Raw genomic sequence first — 6,204 nt, 5'->3', positions numbered from 1 at the left:
ACACACACAGACACACACACACACACACACACACACACACACACACACACACACACACACACACACACACACACACACACACACACACACACACACACACACACACACACACAAACAAAAGGTGAAAACACTAGAGCCTGGCAGGTAAAAATTGAGGGATTATCCAAAGACATGAAAATCTCACCAATTATTACCTTGTGTTTGTGGTTGAAACAGTAAAATATAAAGCGTTGCAATCACCTGCTTAAAAGGAACATCAACATGAGACAGATTTAAGTTAAAAAAAAAAAAGACACCAAAGACAGCTATCGCAATGCAGAATGCATTTCTGGACCTTTTCCTCCTGGATGACTAGCCAAACAAGGAGATGATATTACATTAGGGGGAAAATTTCTGTATGTACACTTTGGGTGTTGGCATCAAACCGCAAAAGCTTCTCCATGCACTCACCTTTTAGCACCAGCCCTTGAGAATCATCCATCATGCAATGTATCCAAAAGATGACAGGTTTCTGAAATGGCATGACCAAATATTCTCAAATGGAAAAACTTGTTATCACCAGCATTGCACCTACATAAACCTAGGCGGATAGGCTACCCCTAACCGCCTCAGCTCACTCCTCTCAGTGTTGACTTTTTCCCTTTCACACATACAGCATGGCCAGCTCCAATCGAGAAAAAAGTACTGGCTGCTCAATAAGTGACTAAAATTTTCCAGATGACAGCTTGCATTCATTTGCATATGGGCATTTTCTAAAAGAAGCATAGGTTGTGGATGTGAGACCCTGTAATCACTGGAACTGCTTGGATTTACAGTCACTCTTTACTAAGTGCAGTGGCATAAGTCATCTTGATTTGCATCAAATGCTTTGGGAGTCAGCTCATTAACTCCCTAAGATTTAGAGCCAAAACTATAAAAATGCAGCATCTGGTATGTCCTGAATATGAACACACTTTTGAAAGTATCAACACTCTCTACTGTAGATTATATACTGTATATAAAATCAAGCACTGTTCATTATCACAATAAAGGGTGGTCAGGTGACAATGATTACCCTCTTTTGCATCGGTGCCCTGTGCAAACAGGACAATAAAAGTAGAGTAATAAAAGTATTACATATTTAGCCCAGCTAGCAGCATGGTAATGTTGGTCGGTCGGCCCCCCAGTCCTAATAAATCTGGCGATCCCCTGACTTCTCGTTCAGCATCGTTATCAGGTCGAAATTTCAGTTTGTCCAATACTTTTATGACCGAATACCGATAAAACGAATAAGATTCCTACAAGCCTCAGCTGTACTTTGTGTTTAGTGCTACTTAGCTGATGTTAGCATGCTAGCACACTCAGCTACGATAGTGGCGAAGGTAAACGTGTCATGCGAACATCAGCATGTTAGCATTGTCATTGTGAGCATATTAGCACACTGATGTTAGCATTTAGCTCAAAGCAACACTGTGCCTAAGTACTTGCATGATGTGTTCCAAAAAATGCGTTAAGCTGTACGTCTATGTTAACTCATCGGTATAAAATGTAACATTTTGCCCGTGAGATATTTCCTACTATTATAGACATCTTAAGTGGTTACAAGTATAATGTAATGTATTATGACAGTTGATGAAAGGTTTATGTAGAAACTGCTCCTTTTAAGTAGTACTTATCACTTCGAGCTTCTGCTTTTGAAAAAGAATCTATAGCAATTACTCTTTATGGTTGTGATGCTTTTATCAATGTCCTATCCAACCAGGCCTTATGACTGAATAATTGTTTTGCACTTGAGCTTTTTTTTTTTTTAATTTATTGACTTTAATGATTTCATTTCATCCTTTTTTTCATCTTATCCTTGGACTGAGTCCAGGGTACCAACCAGAGCAGGAATAATGCAGCATTCAAGATCGAATATTCCAGCACACCCCAGGAGTGCATACTGTTGGACTTTCTATGAGATGGTCTTTTTAATTAATTAATTTACAGTTGCATGTGTGTGTGTGTGTGTGTGTGTGTGTGTGTGTGTGAGTGTATATATATATATATATATATATATATATATATATATAAAATGTATCGAACAGATTTGCAGAGGGATTCTTGAATATTGAGTGGTTGTGCTTAGCCCTGATGTGATACTAAGCATTTATAAAGTTTATGAAAGCCAGTTTTTCACAAAACACGACACTGCAGTTTAATAATTACTAAAAGTTTAAGAGTGCACGTTGCAATGATGTCAAAGTTGCGACCTGACATCAGTTCAGTTTTCATTTTGGCTATATAATTCAACCCCTCAACGATGTCTAAGTTTAGATGTCAACATCAAAATGTTTGCTGGGATAGTGAGGATTTCGCTGTTTTTTGAAGCCTGTCAAGTAGAACTAAAAATGTAAGTATGCCATGATGCTGGGTGGTCGCTAGGCTAGTACTAAATGTTTGATGCTAGAGGAAAAGTCATGGAGGAAATGTATGCTCATTATTGGAACTAGAGGGAAGGTGTGGATGAACACGAAAAACATTAGGATTAATCCTTCTGAACCATGAATATTCACAGCAAAATTCAAGACAATATGGTCAGAACCTGTCAAGATATGTAGCTGAATTGTCGGACACAGAGTCACAGTATTCTCTCTGTGGTTGTCAATATGTCACGGCAACACACAGCGTAGTACTGAAACTGAATAACTGTCAACAAAATCCCATCTGTACAATAAAGATTTATGATCAAGATACAAAATTTACCTTGGTGTTTACGTTCTTTGCTGTTTCAGATCTTATTTGCAGTTGTTAAATGAACTTTATCTTAGGCCTGTTCATGTGACACTGCTGAGAATTGTAAGGCGACAGGATTTAAAATTGTCTCGATTCTCTGCTGACTTTGTCATTGACTGGCAGTCAGGCACAAAATTAACAAATGTGCATGCAGAGGCTCCCACTTTAACATTTAGGCTTAGTTACATCTGGTGAAACTGGAAGGTAGAACTGACTTTAACGATGTAATTTGCTTATCACAACAGGGACTTTACACTCGGCCCCGTCTCATCCTGCGCAGGCCTACGCCATAGTCCCAGCATGCTTAGATAATCATTAGACTTATAATTGGACTGACTAGTGAGGCTGTTATTGCTGATAATGCTTGCAGAGCAGGCTCTCATCTCTTTAATCACAAAGGACAGGGAAGTAATTTCTGACAGTGGGGCTAGGTAGTCACCTCCAAGCACCTTGACGTTCATTATTAGAAGATGACTCACATATCCCCCAAAGGAGAAACAAGTCTGAGGAACCTCTAATGATAAAAAGAGACGCTCTTATTATTGATATTCAGTGGCTTAGTCAACCGTTCCAGTAAGAAGACACAGAAGAGTGGTTCAGTAACCCAAGATGTTTTCAAATAGATTCAAAGATGGAACAACAAAGAAAAACTTTAAAATGGTTATTCCTTTTTACATGTGTAAAATGTCTAATTTGGCTGCAGGGAACTGTAACGGTAGGTAAACTGATGTTTCAACTGGTAGAAGACCTCAGGCTCAGCAGCATCTGCTATCATGCTGGTGTCAGTTCAGTTATTTTATCTTGAGTACAAAATAAGTCACATATTGCCTTATGGACAACACTGTATACATTTCAAAGTATTTATTAATATATTTGCCACCAAATATAACTCCTCCTAAGAAAAATTGACAGTGTATAAACAGCTGAATGATTGATAACATAGTATAACGTAGCTGTAATTATATATGATATATGATGACACACCTGAACAAAATCCTTAGCATCATAAAACCCTCATGAGCTCATGAAAACATGTTGAGCATGAAGATTGATTCTTGATGCCTGAAATAGTAGTTTGACAAAAAAAAAAAAAAAAAAACTTATTTAAGAGTTCTCCCTGAGCTTTCGGTTGCCTCTCATGGCCTTCATCAGCAGATGAAGTCTGCTCAGTTGTCACGAAGAATGAGGAAGTATTATGAATAAATTCTTCATTAATAAATGCTGCTTAAAACTACATTATAGTGAGTTATGGTGTTATTAAAGTATAAACAATTATTAATGGTTTATATACTGCTAATAAATGCAAAAATGAGGGTAGGGGCTGATTTATTTAGGTGTCCCTGTGTAGCGTACTCAAGTAACTGATGTACTGAATTAATTGTTTTCAGAAAACCTTTCGATTTAGGAACAAGTAAGGCCAATGAACCAATCTATGTGGACAGGAGAGGTGCTGCCTCCATCTGCTGTAGGACACTAAGTAATGCAGTTTGCTGCAGGAGGATTTAAACAGACACAAACGGCCATTTAAATTACACAGCAGCAACTCTAAAAAACACTTTGATTTTAAAATAACATCCGGTTTTTGAAAACATCCATGTAACGTGTATTCATCTAGGTTATGGCACACATGGTGCTTGTAAGGTTCAATTATTGAGTGATGAACATCACTGATTGATTAGCCATCAGTATGCTTCATTTTCAAAACAGGGATGCAGCTACATGAGTTGTTAGTGAGGTCTCCTTCACTTTGTTCCCACTTCATTTTCATAGTCAAAATTCATTCTTACTTATTCTTTTAACCAGTATGACTAATTATAATGTGGGTGATTTTTTTTATACTGCTTGGCGAGTTAAAACAACTTTGGAAATCATTTTAATCTTAATGACATAATATTCCACGATTGGCTTTGTTAAAATTGAAATAGATCTGCTGCGCTGAGGGGAGCAGCATTGGTTATTATCCTGGTGGGTAAGCCAGATGTCTACTCCACTGGATTGGTGTTAAGTGCCAGAGACCCGGAGGCGTTTGTCACCTCCAGTTGAATTCTTTCACACAGTGTAGCAGCACTGAAGTTCATGGGATTTAGTTTTTCATCTAATTATCAACAAGAAAGCAATTAAGCGTTATTTCCCAAAATGTCAAACTATTGCTTTAAGTGTTTCACAATCATGTTGAGTTGACAAGTAATTGGAGAACTCTTTGTCCTGCTTACTGGTATGGTATTATTATGGGGTTCAAAGCTAAAGCTCTTTATTACCTTTAAGTTTGTCTGAACATTGCTATGAATGGTTAAACTGATTATTTAAAAGTTTGGTCAGTCCAGGTTCTTACAGGGGAGTGGTCCATCCATATGCTGGGCTTTAGCCTTTGTAGAGCACAGGGATGCAGCCACCCTGAGGGAAAGCAGCCTCCTATTTGCCTGAAGGGAACAAGTCAACGTTCAGTCAAAAATAAAACCAGATTTCTTTGTTTAGGGTATATTGTTTCCTCTTACCAGTCTTTGGCAGGTTTCCATACCATAAGTTGGGTAGGACACCCACTCGTGAGGAGGAGGAGGACGAGGGGCCCAGGACTCCTTGAGCAAACAGCGTAGCATCACCATGCACTTGCATTGGAATGAAGATGACATCCAGCGCCTTCTTCTTACAGGGCAATTTGCTCCAGTCAGTTTCATAATAGACTTTCTGAAAGGGTGAAGAAGAAAGTGAGTGCTGATATTTCCCCACATCAGTGCAGCCTATGAATGTTACATTTTAAGTTTGAAGGTATAGAAACTTCTTTCCATGTATACAGTTTTGCCATTACAGATATGTGGTGGGGGGAATTATGAACACAGCTAACAGTGGAATATGGACCATTGTTCTACAACAAAAAGTAGTTTAATGGGAGAGTTTGGAGATGATGATGCTGAAGAAAAGGTACTGAAGGGAAATGTTGTAAACATATCCCTGGTTCATTGAAACTATTCACTTCAACATAAACATGTCCCTTTGGGGCCAAGTCCACTTATCTGCCAGCTGAAATATGTATGTATATTGAAAGTAATCTTTTTCAAAAACAGATCAGACCTGGGTTTGTTACCTTTTTGACGAGCATCACTTGCTCTACAAGAAAGGTGTTATTGCCGTTCTTCCCAGAGTTTCGAGAGTGCATCTTCTGACCAAGAGCATCATAGTTTATTGTTCCTTTGGACAAGAGGAACCTGTCTTCAGCCTCCTTAAAGAGACAGAGGCACAGTAGCAAGTGGAGGGAGAGGAAGGAATCAGTCAGCATGGTCTTGGATATGTACGCAGTGGGGACACACACACACACACACACACACACACACACACACGGGAGGACAAGATGGGTAACAATGAGAAGTAAAGAATTGGAGGGTCAGGAGAAGAGAGCACATGAGGAAGGTACATAGGAAGAACAGGATCAACTTAGCAGGGGTGGAACAAATG

This window comes from Xiphias gladius, chromosome 15 (genome assembly GCF_016859285.1).
Source record: "Xiphias gladius isolate SHS-SW01 ecotype Sanya breed wild chromosome 15, ASM1685928v1, whole genome shotgun sequence".
Lineage (NCBI taxonomy): Eukaryota > Metazoa > Chordata > Actinopteri > Istiophoriformes > Xiphiidae > Xiphias > Xiphias gladius.
Note: the sequence above shows the minus strand (reverse complement) of the source record.